Source organism: Eurosta solidaginis, chromosome 3 (genome assembly GCF_040869045.1).
Source record: "Eurosta solidaginis isolate ZX-2024a chromosome 3, ASM4086904v1, whole genome shotgun sequence".
In the NCBI taxonomy this organism is placed as follows: Eukaryota; Metazoa; Arthropoda; class Insecta; order Diptera; family Tephritidae; genus Eurosta; species Eurosta solidaginis.
In genome coordinates this window covers 53575171-53593752 of record NC_090321.1, presented here as the reverse complement: position 1 = coordinate 53593752, position 18582 = coordinate 53575171, and positions in this window count along the sequence as shown.

Below are 18582 nucleotides of genomic sequence, written 5' to 3'. Positions count from 1 at the left end.
AAAAGTGGGCGTGGTTATAGTCCGATATCGTTCATTTTAAATAGCGATCTGAGATGAGTGCTCAGAAACCTACATACCAAATTTCATCAAGATACCTCAAAATTTACTCAAGTTATCGTGTTAATGGACGGACGGACGGACGGACGGACATGGCTGAATCAAATTTTTTTTCGATCCTGATTATTTTGATATATGGAAGTCTATATCTATCTCGATTCCTTTATATATGTACAACCAACCGTTATCCAATCAAACTTAATATACTCTGTGAGCTCTGCTCAAATGAGTATAAAAATAGGTAGGTACTTTGTGTGAGGATGCAAAGCTTCACGTTTTTTGTGGTCTGCATGTAAAAACTATGACTACGAATCACGTATTTCAAAAATATATGACGTAAGCGTAACTATTTGATGAAATTTGATGAATTTTGAAGCTTCTAGCCGTAAAAAAGGGGCAAAAATGACAGTTTATATGAAGTATATAATATATATATCACCGATCTCTATGATTTTTTCAGACAACAATATATGCTATATACGTAAGCATTTGGTGAAATTTGAAACTTCTAGCTGTTAAAACGTGGCAGAAATTGCGCAAAGTTTCTTATCTGAACAATCGGTTGTATGAGATATATACCCGCCAGACGTTGTTCTGCCCTAAATTTGGTCTATACGCATACATTTTAATAAGCTTTTTCCGTTTAACTCTGCCCCCTCCCCACTTTTTCTTAATCCTTTTATTCACCCCTCCCTCCATCTTTTCGCTTCATCTATCTTCGTCTCACTCTATCTCTTTCTCAGTCTCCTTCCCTCTTTTCTCTTCTCTCAAGTTTTTCCCATTCTTCTTCATTCCTTGTTGCCAGGCAAATCGAATAGGACGTATATAAATAGTTATGTGGGTATTATTAATTCATGTCTTTGTTTCGGCTTCGCATGGATATTTATCAGGTTTACCAGGTTGATGCGACTAAATCGAATATCACAATGAAAATTACTTTAAAGCTCTCAGCAACACCTTTTATTTGATATCCGGGTCCAGGTTTTGGCCTATATCTTGGGACCTTCCCAGCGGAATAAAAATTACTCTGTACTAAAGCACTCAACAACTGCTTCAATTTGATACCCATAATGTAAAAACACATCCTAGAGTTACCCTGATCCACGTTTTGGCCTATATCTCGAGACCCTTCACAAATAGGTATGAAAACTACCCTTTACTAAAGCACTCATCAACAGCTTTCATTTGTTATCCATATTCTATAAACCTATTCTGGGGATACCCACATCTTCGTTTTCGCTTATATATCGAGACCCTAGTCACCCTCGGGTACGAAAAATACCCCGTATCAAAGTACTCATAAACAGCTTCCATTTGATACCCATATTGTACAAACATATCCCAGGATTACCCAGGTGCACATTTTGATCTCAAGACCCTAGCCAGAACTGGATAAAAATTATCCTATGTCTGTCTCCTGGTTTTAAGCTACCCCTCCACCAATTTTCAGCCAAATATGTTAATCCATTCCTTCCTCTTCAATCACTCTCTATCCATTAAAAAAGCGCATCAAAATCCGTTGCGTATTTTTAAATGTTTAAGCATTCAAATGGATATAGGGACAGAAAAAGCGACTTTGTTTTATACTATGTAGTGATGTACATCCATACATACCTATAAACCTACGCCCGAAGTTAAATAACGCAGCGAATGCTATATATGTACGTATATATATGTCGCATCATCCTCACTCAAAAGCAATTAGCGCGGACAGTTCACAGCGAACAAACACATATACGCATTTTTTGATAAAAATGTTACTTTTGTTTAAACAATTTGGCTGATACAAGAAAGGAATCAAGTATTTTTTTTTTTTTTTGATGCAGATCGAAAGTAAATATTTCAAAGTTTTACGGAAAAGTAGAATTTTTTAAATCTATCCATCCGTTTATGAGTTATAGCTGTGCAAACAAAAATGTTATGATTTTTTACTACATTTTGGCAATTTGCCACGTCCCTATAATATATATCTTCAAATTATATTAACTGTACCATCTCACGTAGCTAAGCCTTCAAATGCAAAAAACCGTTTTAAAATCGGAGCATTCTGTGTGAAGTTATGTGCATACATGGCATTTAGCGACTTTATTTTATAAGATTTATAGATAGATATATACCACCGGTCTCTATGAGTTTGTGAGACAACAATATATGCTATACACGTAAGCATTTGGTGAAATTTGCAGTTTCTAGCTGTTAAAATGGGCCGAAATCGCAAAAAAAATATATATATACTATATATATATATTATATATACCATCATATATATATTATATATATCACCGATTTCTATGATTTTTTGACACAACAATATATACTATATACGTAAGCATTCGGTGAAATTTGAAGCTTCTAGCTGTTAAAATGGGGCTAAAATTCCGAAAATATATATATATACTATATATATTAGGCCGGGTCGTTTTGTGGGGAGGCAAAAAAATCGCCCATTGCTCTGCGAAAATCATATTATAGGGATCAAAATAAGAAGCTTTGCCGAAGGAACCAAAACGAATTCTGATGTTCCCCCCTTTGCGTCGTAGGGGCAAATTTTGAAAAATCCCACTTTGAAATGCCTATGTTTTTCTTTTTGGAGTTTATTTTTCTCTTTAGAAATTTATTTAGTCAGAACATATGTAAATGAAAAAATGAATTTAACTTAGTAATAGAAAAGAAATTAATAAAAATTATTAGAAATTAGCGTTTTTACAACCCCCTTTTAAAACCAAGGCATCACTGTGACACAATTGCAGATCGTAAAATTGCTTGTATTGTTTTTTTAAGCCACCACACGACACAGCAGATAGAATTGAAATTGCCCCTACCCAAAAGTTCGACCCAAAGGGGGGGGACATCAGAATTCGTTTTAGAGGTATGGTTCCTTCGGCAAAGTTTCTTATTTTGATCCCTAGAATACGATTTTCACAGGGCAATGAGCGATTTTTAAATCGACCCGCCCTAATATATATATACTATATACCACCATATATATACTATATATACCACCGATCTTTATGATTTTTTCAGACAACAATATATGCTATATGCGTAAGCATTCGTTGAAATTTGAAGCCTCTAGCTCTTAAAATAGGGCAGTAATTACGAAAAGTTTCTTATCTGATCAACCGGTTGTGGGGGATATATACTATATATACGACCGATCTCATTTTTTTCAGGCAACAATATGTGCAATATACGAAATTATATGGTGAAGTTTGAAGCTTCAATCTGTTAAATTGAGTAAGTTATGACAAAAATCCTCATTTTCAAAAAAATCGGTTGTATGGAGAATATATGCTATAGTGGTCCGATCCGGCCGGTTCCGACAAATGTCTAATCGGACACCCAAATATACCCGCTCACCAAAGTTTATCAAGATATCTCAAAAATTGAGGGACTAGTTTGCATACAGACAGACGGAAAGACGGACATGGCTAAATCAACTCAGCTCTTCATCCTGATTATTTCGGTATACTTAATTGTGGGTCTATCTATTTTCCTTTAAGGACTTACAATTTTGGGTTTAACGAAATTAATATACCATTTCATTTTCATGAAAGGTATAAAAACAAATTACAAGACAGATAAAAAACGAAAAGTTCAAAGCAAAAGGAAAAGTAAAAAAATGAATATCCGTAACGATTACACGAAAGCAACACTGGACATTGGCCGTGCACTTGTGAAAACTTAGCGAGCAGTAAAAAGCATTCCAAGAGCTTGCCGATAACTGTGATTTGTTGAACCTAAAATAATACAATTTGTTGTCGCGACAAGTTGGTTGCTATGTTCTTTGTTGCTTTTTTACATTATTGTTTTTTTTTCTTTCAATTTTCCATTACAAATACTTGAGTTATTTATGGTCAATGGTTAGGTGATGGGTCTCGTCAACAACGTTCAATGGACGCTCAAGCAGAATTTGCTTAGTGGAGGTCATTCGCCTGGAGTGCGCAAGCGTTAAGTAGTTTAACTGCGATATTTTTAAAAAAGTTCCAAAAAATATTAGCGAATATATCTTTAGCTTAATGTGAAAATGTGCTAAGCCACTTTTTTTTTTAAATTGTATATTAATGCAGTTTTAAAACTGTATTCAAAATACATCGATCACAAGAAAAAAATATTTAAATTTTTAGTTTTTACGTGCTGTTTGCAATGATGTGTAAATGTGATAAGTCGTCAACTATTCAAAAAAAAAATGTGCTAAGTCAACCAGTCAATAATATCAATCTGAATAACTAGCCATTTGTTTGTGCGCGAATTTTAGGCCATCCGTCCCCCCCCCCCCTGCTAGTTCCATGAGGAATTTGGGGTTGCCGGAGCCGCGGCTGTCAATGAAACATTCGCATCCGGTAGGTGAGGTTGGCAATTGGGTTGGGGAATCTATATATTGCGCTGGGAACCCCTTAAGAGGGTTGCCTACACAACTCCTTGAAATTGGATTCACCCAATTGAGACATGCCTTTTGTGTATGATAAATGCTTTGCGCTGACCATAATCTACTTCAATTCTTACATGTCTATAACTACATGCGGTTACAGACTAGTTAAAAATAGAAAACAATTCAAGCTTAATCCTATATAAGCTGTTATTTTTTTGCTATAGTATATTAGTATAGTCCTAGTTATAGGTCCATTCATAGCCTAATCCGTTTTATGAGTTATTTCGATAAATAATATATTATGCCGAAGATCACGCATTGGAATATATGGAATGAACAAATTAGATAAATCAGAGCAATTCGTGCTAACGTTTATTACATTATAGGCAATCATGACTGAGATTCTAGTTGTTCTGTCAAGCAAAGCCTGAAGACCAAGTAATTTGCACAAACAGAGGTAAAGCAATTTTTGTAAAAAAATTTTGAACTCTCTCAATTTTATAGAAAGGATTCCATATTATTGAGCAATATTCAAGACGACTTCTGACCAAGGATATATAAAGTGCCTTCAACGTCATAGGGTCCTTAAAGTCATTGGTGTTACGTCTACTGAACCCAACCATTGCAACAAGTTTTGAAACAATGAAGTCAATGTGACTAGAAAACGAGAGTTTGGAGTCAAAAATTACACCCAAGTCCTTACTCTCTTGACAACGATTAAGAGATTTAGCATTTAGTTTGTAGATAAAGTATGTGGCATATGTCTTTATGGAATAAGACACAACACAGAATTTGTTTGAATTTAAAAATAAATGATTGTCTGCGCACCATCTGGCAAAAGAGTCGAGATCAGAGCCGTTAGTTTGACAAATAAATAGTATTTTTTGTGAAATATGTAGTTTTAGTGTTATATTTAAAACATTAAAGGGGAGGACTGATGGGGAAACATACTGAGTAGAAAGTGCTAAGTCAGGAGAAAAAATTAGTTTTGAGTGAGGAAATTGTGCTAAATCATAAAATAGCTGCTGGGTTGTAATACATGATTGCTAATTTATCTTTTTCAAAGCTTCTATACTCAAAAGCATTGTAATTAAGGTATCCTCATTCACAGTTTTGAACAAAGAAGGTTATTTCAAAAGTTATTCTTTTTTTTTCGTCTCCTGTAGAATTCGTAAAAGTTGACTTAGCACATTTTCACATAAAGCTAACGATATGCTTTATATTTAGAAACAAAATGATAACAAATTTGCTTTATGTAGGTAGTTTTTGGAAAAATATAATAGAAAAGTAAAAATAAATAGAACGAAAAGAAGTAAAGGTGTCTTAGTTCGGGTGTAACCGAACATTCTATACACTCTAAAGCGAAAATCGTAAATTGACTACCAAATGGTAAGAAACACTTTAACCACTATGTATGTGTAATATTACACATCTTTAGTTTTACAAATTTCTTGTTGAATTTTACGCAAAAAATGTGTAATACCTTAGACACTTTATGCCTAAAATTGTACGCACCAGTTGCTTATATTTACACCCTAAGAGCGCGATTTTAACACAATAAAAAACTAAATTTATTTCATAAATTTTTTTAATACTAAGGGAGTTCAGAATTTTGTGTATTTGGTGTTGGAAACGTTGTTATAGCAAATGAAAGCTGTCGTTCGTGAACAACTTTTGTTCGTTTTAAATTTTTTCTTTGCATATTTTGTTCTGTTTTGACAGCTGTTCATTTGCTATTCAAAATTTAAATAAGTAAGGAAGGATAAGTTCGGGTGTAACTGAACACTACATACTCAGTTGAGAGCTATGGAGACAAAATAAGGGGAAATCACCATGTAGGAAAATGAACCTAGGGTAACCCTGGAATGTGTTTGTATGACATGGGTTTCAAATGGAAGGTATTAAAGAGTATTTTAAGAGGGAGTGTGCCATACTTCTATAGGTGGACGCCATTTTGGGATATCGCCATAAAGGTGGACCAGGGCTGACTCTAGAATTTGTTTGTACGATATGGGTATCAAATGAAAGGTGTTGATGATTATTTTAAAATAGAGTGGGAATTAGTTCTATAGGTGGATGCCTTTTCGAGATATCGCCATAAAGGTGGACCAGGGGTGATTATAGAATGTGTTTGTACGATATGGGTATCAAATGAAAGGTGTTGATGAGTATTTTAACAAGTAAGGACGGGACTGTCTTCGGCTATGCCGAAGACTTCATACCTTTCATGAATGGGGCTGAACAATAATCTTATCCCGTTCGTAATCTCCAAATAATCGGATGTATAAGATAAGAAATATATAGTGAACAGATCTACATACCTAAACGACTTTTAAGATAAATATAAAATAAAAAATAGGTAGGTACTTTGTGTGGGGATGCAAAGTTTCAGGTTTCTTGTAGTCTGCGTGTAAAAACTATGACTACGAATCACGTATTTCAACAATATATGACGTAAACGTAACTATTTGATGAAATGTTTTGAATTTTGAAGCTTCTAGCCGTAATAAAGGAGCAAAAAAATACAGTTTATATGGGGTATATAATATATGTACCACCGATCTCTATGATTTTTTCAAACAACAATATATGCTATATACGTAAGCATTTGGTGAAATTTGAAGCTTCTAGCTGTTAAAATGGGGAAGAAATTGCGCAAAGTTTCTTATCTGAACAATCGGTTGTATGAGATATATACTATATATACAACCGATCTCTATGATTTTTTCAGACAACAATATATGCTATATACGTAAGTGTTCGGTGAAATTTGAAGCTTCTAGCTATTGAAATGGGGTAGAAATTGCGAAAAATTTCTTATCTGAACAATCGGTTGTATGAGATATATACTATATATACAACCGATCTCTATGCTTTTTGCAGACAACAATATATGCTATATACGTAAGCAATCGGTGAAATTTGAAGCTTATAGCTGTTAAAATGGGGTAGAAATTGCGAAAAATTTCTTATCTGAACAATCGGTTGTATGAGATATATACTATATATACAACCGATCTCTATTATTTTTTCAGACAACAATATATGCTATATACGTAAGTGTTCGGTGAAATTTGAAGCTTCTAGCTGTTAAAATGGGGCTAAAATTTGCGAAAATATATATATATATACTATATATACCACCATATATATACTATGTATATACCACAGATCTTTATGATTTTTTCAGACAACAATATATGCTATATACGTAAGCATTCGTTGAAATTTGAAGCCTCTAGCTCTTAAAATAGGGCAGTAATTAAGAAAAGTTCCTTATCTGAACAATCGGTTGTGGGGGATATATACTATGTATACGACCGATCTCATCAATTTTTTCAGGCAACAATATGTGCAATATACGAAAGTATATGGTGAAGTTTGAAGCTTCAATCTGTTAAATTGGGTAAGATATTACAAAAATCCTCTTTTTCTGAAAAATCGGTTGTATGGAGGATATATGCTATAGTGGTCCGATCCGGTCGGTTCCGACAAATGTCTAATCGGACACCCAAATACATCCGCCCACCAAATTCTATCAAGATATCTCAAAAATTGGGGGACTAGTTTGCATACAAACAGACAGACGGACAGACGGACATGGCTAAATCAACTCAGCTCTTCAACTTGATTATTTCGGTATACTTAATGGTGGGTCTGTCTATTTTCCTTTAAGGACTTACAATTTTCGGTTTCGTGACGAAATTAATATACCATTTCATTTTCATGAAAGGTATAAAAAGGAGTGGGTCTTAGTTCTATAAGTGGAAGCCTTTAATGAGTATTTTAAAAGTTAGTTGGCCTTAGTTCTATAGGTGGACGCCTTTTCGAGATATCGCCATAAAGGTGGAGCAGGGGTGACTGTGGAATACGTTTGTACGATATCGGTATCAAAGTAAAGGTATTAATGAGGGTTTTAAAAGGGAATAATGGTAGTTGAATATATGAAGGCGTTTTTGAGATATCGACCAAAATGTGGACCAGGGTGACCCAGACCATGATCTGTCGGGTACCGCTAATTTATTTATGTATGTAATACCATGAACAGTATTCCTTCCAAGATTCCAAGGGCTTTTGATTTCGCCTTGCAGAACTTTTTCATTTTCTTCTACTTAATATGGCAGGTGTAACACCCATTATACAAAGTTTTTTCTAAAGTTATATTTGGCGTCAACAAACCAATCCAATTATCATGTTTCATCCCTTTTTTCATATTTGGTATAGAGTTATGCCATTTTTTAAATTTTTCGTAATTTTCGATATCGAAAAGTGAGAGTGGTCATAGTCGGCTTTCGGCCATTTTTTATACCAAGATAAAGTGAGTTCAGATAAGTATGTGAACTAAGCTTAGTAAGGATATATCGAGTTTTGCTCAAGTTATCGTTATACGGCCGAGCGGAAGTACAGACGGTCGGCTGTGTATAAAAACTGGGCATGGCTTCAACCGATTTCGCCAATTTTAACAAAAAAGAGGTATCGTCAACAAATCTATGCTCCTACCAAATTTCACAAAGATTAGTAAATTTTTGTTCGACTTATGGCATTAAATTAAATGAAAAAGGGCGGAGCCGCGCCCATTTTGAAATTTTCTTTTATTTTTGTATTTTATTGCACCATGAATGTTGGCACAATTTACATATCTAATATATAAAATTTGTCTGTCACGGTTTTAGAGGCTGAACTCCTCCGAAACGCCTGAACCGATTCTCATGAAATTTTGTGAGCATATTGGGTAGGTCTGAGAATCAGCCCACGTCTACCTTTTTTTCGCTACGTGTCTAGGGTCTTGAGATCAAAACGTGGACCCGAGTACCCCTAGAATGTGTTTATACAATATGGATATGAAATGAAAGCTATGGATGAGTGCTATAGTACAGGATAATTTTCATGCCCCTGGGTGACTAGGGTCTCGAGATATAGACCAAAACGTGGACCCAGATACCCCTAGAATGTGCTTATACAATATGGATGTCAAATGAAAGCTGTTGATGAGTGCTGTAGTACAGGATAATTTTCATACAACTGGGAGACTAGGGTCTCAATATAGCCCAAAAGTTGGACCCGGGTACCCCTAGAATGTGTTTATACAATATGGATATGAAATGAAAGCTATGGATGAGTGCTATAGTACAGGATAATTTTCATACCCCTGGGTGACTAGGGTCTCGAGATATAGGCCAAAACGTGGACCCGAGTACCCCTAGAATGTGTTTATACAATATGGATATGAAATGAAAGCTATGGATGAGTGCTATAGTACAGAATAATTTTCATACCCCTGGGTGACTAGGGTCTCGAGATATAGGCCAAAACGTGGACCCAGATACCCCTAGAATGTGTTTATACAATATGGATATGAAATGAAAGCTATGGATGAGTGCTATAGTACAGGATAATTTTCATACAACTGTGAGGCTAGGGTCTCGAGATATAGCCCAAAACGTTGACCCGGGTACCCCTAGAATCTGTTTATACAATATGGATATCAAATGAAAGCTGTTGATGTGTGCTATAACAGGATAATTTTCACACAACTGGGAGGCTAGGGTCTCGAGATATAGCCAAAAACGTGGACCCGGGTACTCATAGAATGTGTTTATACAATATGAATATCAAATGAAAGCTGTTGATGAGTGCTATAGTACAGGATAATTTTCATACAACTGGGAGGCTAAGGTCTCGAGATATAGCCTAAAACGTGGACCCGGGTACCCCTAGAATGTGTTTATAAATGAAAGCTGTTGATGATTGCTATAGTACAGTATAATTTTCATACAACTGCGAGGCTAGGGTCTCGAGATATAGCCCAAAACGTGGACCCGGATACACCTAGAATGTGTTTTTACATTATGGAATCAAATTGAAGTTGTTGATGTGTGCTATAATACAGAGTAGGTTTTACACCGCTGAGTGGCTAAAGTTCATTGTGATATTCGATTTAGTCGCATCAACCTGGCAAAACTGATAAATATGCATGCGAAGCCGAAATAAAGACAAGAATTAATAATACCCACATACCTACTTATATACGTCCTATTCGATTTGCCTGAAATTTCGTATATAAATTTGCCTATATTAGTATTTACGATTCTTTTTTCCGGGAAGTATTACAGAAAGGGACTGGGATTGGGATTTGGACGAGGAATGGGACTGACACTGAGACTCGGAGTGGGACTGGCACTGAGACTCGAAATGGGACTGGAACAAAATACATACCACCCTCTGGGACTGGCAATAAGAGATGAAGAAGAGGGAGAAAAACTTGAGAGAAGAGAAAAGAGAGAAGGAGACTGAGAAAGAGATAGAATGGGACGAAGATGAGGATGAAGCGAAAAAGACGGAGGGAGGAGTGAATAAAAAGATTGGGAAAAAGTGTAGAGTGGCAGGTCAAAGTTAGACGGAAAAAGCTTATTAAAATGTATGCAGTTAGGCCAAATTTAGGGCAGAACAACGTCTGTCGGGTCTGCTAGTATACTCTAAAGATATGAAATTTTTTGTTAAAATTTGTCTTTTAAAACTTTTTTTAATCATCCGATTTTGCTCGATTTTATTGTATTTTATTTATTTAAGCCAATTAGAATACAAAACCTTACAGGCTAAGTAGAGATATGTCGTAACAGTAGGCAAATTTCTAGTATAAATAATTGGTTTACTTATAAAAGGGTTTATTGTACTTAAAAAGCGCTCTTTGGAGCATTGATAGCATAAAGAGCTATGAAAAGACAAACATTGAAGAATTCAGAGTTCCTGAGCGCTCTGGCGGGAATGTTTATGAAAATCCTCTCAAGGAGTATTGTGCAGTCAGTCACACCGCGAAAAACGTCAAAAATAAACGACAGCGACAAAATTATTCTCCTGTTCAGCAGTGGCTTTAAATTAATCAATAGGCATCTAGCTTCATAGGTCGGAATGGGTTCAGAGAAGCGTAAAGCAAAATATAAGAATACTTTCTGGATCCGCTCGATTCTTGCAATATGGCACTGATAATACGGTGACCAAATGAAGCAGGCATACTCACGTTTAAAGCGCACAAACGCTGTATACAAAAGCTTTAGCGTATGAGGCCCAACAGACATCTTATTGATGAACCAGCACCGCCTAGGGGCTTAAGGAGTCCTCTCCGTAAGCATTTGGAGGAATATGGCACTTGAGAACCCAGACGTATGAAGTGAAAAAACACAAGCAGGTCCTTGGTGAACTCCATAAACAGGCGTCGGACCTTTATGCCGGGAATTGCCCGGTGAATCCAGTACTTAAAGAAAATTATCCAAAACTCGCGGAAGAGGAACGCATACTCCCCAGGGAAACGCGTGTCACTCTTGCTCAACTTCGTTCTGGATACTGTAACAGGTTAAACTCTTACCTATCCAGAATCAACCCCGACATACAAAATGTATGCCCCGCTTGCAATGTGTCCCCACATGACACCAACCATCTCTTTAATTGTAATGTGGAACCAACGCCTCTAACACCCCTTTCCTTATGGTTCACCCCTGTTGAAACGGCAAGTTTCCTTGGACACCCGTTAGAGGATATTGATGAAAATTTGTGATAGTTCGCGGCTATTAGGTGTAGCTAGCATTGCTACAACAACAACAACAACAGGGTCAGTAAACTCCGAGCTATGACGCCTAAGAAATGCAAGCATAGCATACGATTTTGAGATGCAAAAGTTAATATATTTTCGCGAAAGTAAATTTGGAGTCAAAAGTTACTCCCAGATCTTTTATTTCACTAACCCTTGTAAGGGGCGAGTTAGGTAAATGGTATGAGGTATCTATGACATAAACGCGTTTTGGTAAATTTATATGAAAACATTTTTTTAAGTTAATAGTTAACCGATTGCTATTACACCATGTACTTAAATTATCCAAATCTAATTGCATCAATTCAGAGTCATACTGACTGTGAATAAGTGAATAAGTTTTTGAATCATCAGCATATAGTAGAAACTTAACTGCAGAGAAGCAAGAGCGAATGTCATTAATGAACAATATGAAGAAAAGTGGTCGTAAGTTGCTTCCTTGTGGGACACCAGAACAGGCAACGAAAGGGAAAACCACACATTGTCCACAACAACCCTACAACTGCGATTTTGTAAGTATGATTCAATCCATTTTAGAAACACTGAGTGGAGACCCATACAGGTCAGCTCCTTAACCAGGACTACATGAGAAACCCGATCAAAAGCTTTAGCAAAGGCCGTATATACTGTGTCAACCTACCACCGAGACAGAAAAGCTGCGATGCAGTCATCAGAAAAAATAGCTAAGTTAGTCAAAGTTGAGTGTCCGGGAAGAAGGCCATGTTGCTCTGGACACGCAATATTCTTAACGAAAAAAAAAGTAATTTTTCTTGGATTATGCAAGGGTCTATAGTTACTAATATCATTTTTATTGCCACACTTAAAAATAGGTGTAATAAAAGCCAGTTTCCACGCATCAATGAAAGTACCCGAGGAAAAGGAGCTATTAAATATTAATAAAAGTGGATAAACAAGAGCTTCGCACTGCTTAAATAAAATTGCTGACAGACCATCAACATCGGTATTTGATGACTGTTTAAGTCGAGAAATGCCACAAACGACATCATCAAAAGGCAGTGCAAGATTTCCAAAATGTATCGATGGTTGTATGTTGAAACTAATGTAATCCCTAGTATCAGGGTCGGACGCGAAGTTGGCCATGGCAAACTCAGCGAACAGATTTGCCGCATCAGCTGGAGTATCCAAAGCTTTATCGCCAAGGAAGAGAGAGGAGGGAATATTCGACACAGATTTTTTCGGGTTAACAAACTTCCAAAAGGATTGTGGATTTGTTTTTAAGTTTTCTTCAAAACCTAATATGTAATTCTGTGCAAACATTTATCTAGGCACGTGAACTTCCTTTCAAACTCTTTATACTTGTCGAAGAACACCATATTTTTACTATTTTTGAACTTACGAAAAAATGTATTCCTCAAATTTCAGATTTTCATCAAGGCTGCGTTATGCCAAAGAACTTTATACTTCTTTTTGGACACCAAAGGAATATACCGTTTACAAATTTCCACAACAGTAGTTTAAATATCTCTAAAGAACTGTTAGTGTCTAAGTTGTGAAACAGGCTATCCCACTTAATTACCAGAAATAGATTTTTTAGGTCAAAAAAGTTGCATCGCTTAAAATTAAAAAAAACAATTAAGGAAGGCTAAGTTCGGGTGTAACCGAAAATTACATACTCAGTTGAGAGCTATGGTGACAACATAAGGGAAAATAACCATGTAGGAAAATGAACCGAGGGAAACCCTGGAATGTGTTTGTATGACATGTGTATCAAATGAAAGGCATTAAAAAGTATTTTATGAGGGAGTGGGCCATAGTTCTATAGGTGGACGCCATTTAGGGATATAGCCATAAAGGTGGATCAGGGTTGACTCTAGAATGCGTTAGTACGATATGGGTATCAAATGAAAGGTATTAATGAGTATTTTAAAAGGGCGTCGACCTAAGTTCTATAGATGGACGCCTTTTCGAGATATCGCCGTAAAGATGGACCAGGGGTGACTCTAGAATGCGTTTGTACGATATGGGTATCAAATGAAAGGTGTTAATGAGTATTTTAAAAGGGAGTAATCCTTAGTTCCATAGGTGGACGCCGTTTCGAGATATTGCCATAAAGGTGGACCAGGGGTGACCCTAGAATTTGTTTGCACAATATGGGCATCAAACGAAAGGTGTTAATGAGTATTTTTAAAAGGGAGTGGGCCTTCGTTTTATAGGTGTTCGCCTTTTCGAGATATCGCCATAAAGGTGGACCAGGGGTGACTTTAGAATTTGTTTGTATGATATGGGTATCAAATGAAAGGTGTTAATGAGTATTTTAAAAGGGAGTAATCCTTAGTTCCATAGGTGGACGCCGTTTCGAGATATCGCCATAAAGGTGGGCCAGGGGTGACTCTAGAATTCGTTTGTGCAATATGGGTATCAAACGAAAGGTGTTAATGAGTATTTTAAAAGGGAGTGAGCCTTAGTTCCATAGGTGGACGCCGTTTCGAGATATTGCCATAAAGGTGGACCAGGGGTGACTCTAGAATTCGTTTGTACAATATGGGTATCAAAAGAAAGGTGTTAATGAGTATTTTAAAAGGGAGTAATCCTTAGTTCCATAGGTGGACGCCGTTTCGAGATATCGCCATAAAGGTGGACCAGGGGTGACCCTAGAATTTGTTTGTACAATATGGGTATCAAAAGAAAGGTGTTAATGAGTATTTTAAAAGGGAGTAATTTTTAGTTCCATAGGTGGACGCCGTTTCGAGATATCGCCATAAAGGTGGGCCAGGGGTGACCCTAGAATTTGTTTGTACAATATGGGTATCAAACGAAAGGTGTTAATGAGTATTTTAAAAGGGAGTAATCCTTAGTTCCATAGGTGGACGCCGTTTCGAGATATCGCCATAAAGGTGGGCCAGGGGTGACTCTAGAATTCGTTTGTGCAATAAGAGCATCAAACGAAAGGTGTTAATGAGTATTTTAAAAGGGAGTAATCCTTAGTTCCATAGGTGGACGCCGTTTCGAGATATTGCCATAAAGGTGGACCAGGGGTGACCCTAGAATTTGTTTGCACAATATGGGCATCAAACGAAAGGTGTTAATGAGTATTTTAAAAGGGAGTGAGCCTTAGTTCTATAGGTGGACGCCGTTTCGAGATATCGCCATAAAAGTGGGCCAGGGGTGACTCTAGAATTCGTTTGTGCAATATGGGTATCAAACGAAAGGAGTCAATGAGTATTTTAAGTGGGAGTGGATAGGTGGACGCATTTTCGAGGTATCGCAATAAAGGTGGACCAGGGGTGACTCTAGACTTTGTTTGTACGATATGGGTATCAAATGAAAGGTGTTAATGAGTATTTTAAAAGGGAGTAATCCTTAGTTCCATAGGTGGACGCCGTTTCGAGATATCGCCATAAAGGTGGGCCAGGGGTGACTCTAGAATTCGTTTGTGCAATATGGGTATCAAACAAAAGGATTTAATGAGTATTTTAAGAGGGAGTGGGCCTTTCTGGACCAGGGGTGACCCTAGAATTTGTTTGTACAATATGGGTATCAAATGAAAGGTGTTAATGAGTATTTTAAAAGGGAGTAATCCTTAGTTCCATAGGTGGACGCCGTTTCGAGATATCGCCATAAAGGTGGACCAGGGGTGACCCTAGAATTTGTTTGTACAATATGGGCATCAAACGAATGGTGTTAATGAGTATTTTAAAAGGGAGTGGGCCTTAGTTCTATAGGTGGATGCCGTTTCGAAATATCGTCATAAAAGTGGACCAGGGGTGACTCTAGAATTTGTTTGTACAATATGGGTATCAAAAGAAAGGTGCTAATGAGTATTTTAAAAGGGAGTAATCCTTAGTTCCATAGGTGGACGCCGTTTCGAGATATCGCCATAAAGGTGGACCAGGGTGACCCTAGAATTTGTTTGTACAATATGGGTATCAAAAGAAAGGTGTTAATGAGTATTTTAAAAGGGAGTAATCCTTAGTTCCATAGGTGGACGCCGTTTCGAGATATCGCCATAAAGGTGGACCAGGGGTGACCCTAGAATTTGTTTGTACAATATGGGTATCAAATGAAAGGTGCTAATGAGTATTTTAAAAGGGAGTAATCCTTAGTTCCATAGGTGGACGCCGTTTCGAGATATCGCCATAAAGGTGGACCAGGGGTGACCCTAGAATTTGTTTGTACAATATGGGTATCAAATGAAAGGTGTTAATGAGTATTTTAAAAGGGCGTGGGGCTTAGTTCTATAGGTGGACGTCTTTTCGAGATATCGCCATAAAAGTGGACCAGGGGTGACTCTAGAATGTGTTTCTACGATATTGGTATCAAATTAAAAGTATTAATGATAGTTTTAAAAGGGAGTGGTGGTAGTTGTATATGTGAAGGCGTTTTCCAGATATCGACCAAAATGTGGACCAGGGTGACCCAGAACATTATCTGTGGGATACCGCTAATTTATTTATATATCTAATACCTACCAAGATTTTAAGGGTTTTTTATTTCGCCCTGCAGAACTTTTTCATTTTCTTATACATAATATGATAGGTGTCACAACCATTTTATAAAGTTTTTTCCAAAGTTATATTTCACTTCAATAAAACAATCCAATTACCTTACCATGTTTCATCCCTTTTTTCGTATTTGGTATAGAATTATGGCAGTTTTTTCATTTTTCGTAATTTTCGATATCGAAAAAGTGGGCGTGGTCATAGTCGGATTTCGTTCATTTTTCATACCAAGATAAAGTGAGTTCAAGTAAGCACGTGAACTAAGTTCGTTAAAGATATGTCGATTTTTGCTCAAGTGATCGTGTTAACGGCCATGCGGAAGGACAGACGGACGACTGTGTATAAAAACTGGGCGTGGCATCAACCGATTCCGCCCATTTTCACAGAAAACATTTAACGTCATAAAATCTATGCCCCTACCAAATTTCAAAAGGATTGGTTGATTTTTGTTCGACTTATGGCGTTAAAAGTATCCTAGTCAAATTAAATGAAAAAGGGCGGAGCCATGCCCATTTTGAAATTTTCTTTTATTTTTGTATTTTGTTGCACCACATCATTACTGGAGTTGAATGTTGACATAATTTACTTATATACTGTAAAGATATTAAATTTTTTGTTAAAATTTTACTTTAAAAAAAATTTTTTTTTTTAAGTGGGCGTGGTCCTTCTCCGATTTTGCTAATTTTTATTAAGCGTACATATAGTAATAGGAGTAACGTTCCTGCCAAATTTCATCATGATATCTTCAACGACTACCAAATTACAGCTTGCAAAATTTTAAATTACCTTCTTTTAAAAGTGGGCGGCGCCACGCCCATTGTCCAAAATTTTACTAATTTTCTATTCTGCGTCATAAGTTCAACTCATCTACCCAGTTTCGTCGCTTTATCTGTCTTTTATAATGAATTATCGCACTTTTTCGGTTTTTCGAAATTTTCGATATCGAAAAAGTGGGCGTGGTTGCAGTCCGATTTGGTTCATTTTAAATAGCGATCTGAGATGAGTGCTCAGGAACCTACATACCAAATTTCATCAAGATATCTCAAAATTTACTCAAGTTATCGTGTTAACGGGCGGACGGACGGACGGACGGACGGACGGACGGACATGGCTCAATCAAATTTTTTTTCGATCCTGATTATTTTGATATATGGAAGTCTATATCTATCTCGATTCCTTTATATATGTACAACCAACCGTTATCCAATCAAACTTAATATACTCTGTGAGCTCTGCTCAACTGAGTATAAAAACAAGTAAGGAAGGCTAAGTTCGGGTGTAACCGAAAATTACATACTCAGTTGAGCGCTGTGGAGACAAAGTAAGGGAAAATCACCATGTTGTAAAAAGAACCTAGGGTAACCCTGGAATGTGTTTGTATGACATGTGTAGTGGGCCATAGTTCTATAGATGGACGCCATTTAGGGATATCGTCATAAAGGTGGACCAGGCCTGACTCTAGAATTTGTTTGTACGATATTGTTATCAAACGAAATGTGTTAATGATAATTTTAAAAGGGAGTGGGCCTAAGTTCTATAGGTGGACAACTTTTCGAGATATCGCCATAAAGGTGGACCAGGGGTGACTCTAGAATGCGTTTGTACGATATGGATATCAAATAAAAGGTGTTAATGGGTATTTTAAGATGGCGTGGGCCTTAGTTCTATAGACGGACGCCTTTTCGAGATATCGCCATAAGGATGGACCAGGGGTGACTCTAGAATTTGTTTGTAATATATGGGTATCAAATGAAAGGTCTTAATGAGTATTTTATAAGGGAGTGGGCCTTAGTTCTATAGGTGGACGCCTTTTCGGAATATCGTTATAAAAGTGAACCAGGGTTGACTCTAGAATTCGTTTGTACAATATGGGTATCAAATGAAAGGTGTTTATGAGTATTTTAAAAGGGCGTGGGCCTTAGTTCTATAGGTGGACGCCTTTTCGAGATATCGCCATACAGGTGGACCATGGGTGACTCTAGAATTTGTTTGTAAGATATGGGTAATACATGAAAGATGTTAATAAGTATTTTAAAAGGGCGTGGGCCTTAGTTCTATAGGTGGACGCCTTTTCGAGATGTCGCCATAAAGGTGGACCAGGGGTGACT